Genomic DNA, 1,616 nt, shown 5'->3' with positions numbered 1-1,616 from the left:
GTTTAAAGACTGTCGGGGATTTCCATCCAGTATACTTTCTAAGATCCTCGAAATTCATATGTTGGAAATAATTAATTGAGGTGGCTACTCCCCATGATATCATGTGCTTTGGGAATGACTCAGGGTTGGCTTTGTTTAATAAAAGTAAAGGATTTGTTGCCTAATGCCTTTAACTGATAAAGTACCACCTTTTTCCTCTCATGAAGAGAGCACCTGAGGATCTAGAAGAAGTACGAGATAGAAAGGCTCTAAGAGTTGATACTGGGCAGAGAGAAGGATCCTGCGGAAGTGGGATAACCTTCCAAGGGGCCCACCTTGCAAGAGGATCTTCATTTTTGGCTAAAAAGCTACGATCCGGAGCAAGTAGAACTTCTCCTGATGGGAGGAATTCCACATGACCCGCATCCCTGGATAGAGCCGACAGTTCTGAAATTCTAGCTCCTGAGGCTAGGCTTAATAAGAATAATGTCTTCCTTAGGAGCATTATGAATGTACAAGATGAGTTGTCAGTATCTGAAGCTAGTTTGAGGACGTCATTTAAGAACCATGAAACTGTAGTAGGCCTCTGGGAAGGTCTAAGTCTAGCACAGGCTTTAGGGATAGATGTGAAATAAGATTCAGTCAAATCAATCTGAAAACCTACTTGAAAGATTTTCTTCAAAGCCGATTTATGAGTGGTAATTGTGCTAGCAGCTAAGCCTTTCTCAAATAAGGATCTGAAAAAGGATATAGCCAAATTAACTGTCATGGTTGTAGTGTTCGATTCTTTCAAGAAAGATGCTAATTTTTTAACAGCTGAGTCATATTGTCTAATGGTTGACTCTCTCTTATCTGATTCTAGGAAGAGAATATTCTGTGGATCAATGTCAGCATCTTTATTAGCCGCAAACTTCATGAAGTCCATAAAGTTAGGGTCTGGAGAGTTCCTGAGGAAGCGAACACAGTCCTCATTTGTACTGATTGTGATAGTTTGGGATTGGGGATCCGTTGAGGTCGGAGACCCAATTCCAAGAGAAGAGGATACCAGTTGCTCTTGGGCCAGTCCGGTGCAATCAGAGCTACTATCCCTTTGAAAGACCTTAGTTTGTCTAGGACTTTCAAGAGAAGATTCACTGGAGGAAAAACATAAATTCTCCTCCACTGATTCCAATCTAACGACAGGGCGTCCGTGGCATAAGCCAGAGGGTCCAGGTTGGGGGCCACATAGCAAGGGAGCTTGTGGTTCGCTTGTGAGGCGAAGAGATCCACTTGGGAGACCTGAGACTCTCCGGCTTACCCACTGGAATGACCCGCACGTCCAAAAACCACTCTGATTCCAGAGGAACTGACCGGGACAGAGCGTCTGCTATCACATTTCTTACTCCTGCCAGGTGAGTGGCAGACAGATGCCATTTGTGTTTGTTTGCCAATGCAAAAGATGGCTATCATGACATGGTTCACATGTTTGGATTTGGACCGCCTCTGTTTGATGCAATGAACTACCACTGCACTGTCCAAAACTAGCCTTAGATGAGACTTCTTCGGGGGAAGCAGTCTCTTCAGAGTAAGAAATACTGCCATTGCTTCCAACACGTTTATGTGGAGCTGGCGTGGCGAAAAAATTGAACTGACCAAGT

This window comes from Macrobrachium nipponense, chromosome 23 (genome assembly GCF_015104395.2).
Source record: "Macrobrachium nipponense isolate FS-2020 chromosome 23, ASM1510439v2, whole genome shotgun sequence".
In the NCBI taxonomy this organism is placed as follows: domain Eukaryota; kingdom Metazoa; phylum Arthropoda; class Malacostraca; order Decapoda; family Palaemonidae; genus Macrobrachium; species Macrobrachium nipponense.
Note: the sequence above shows the minus strand (reverse complement) of the source record.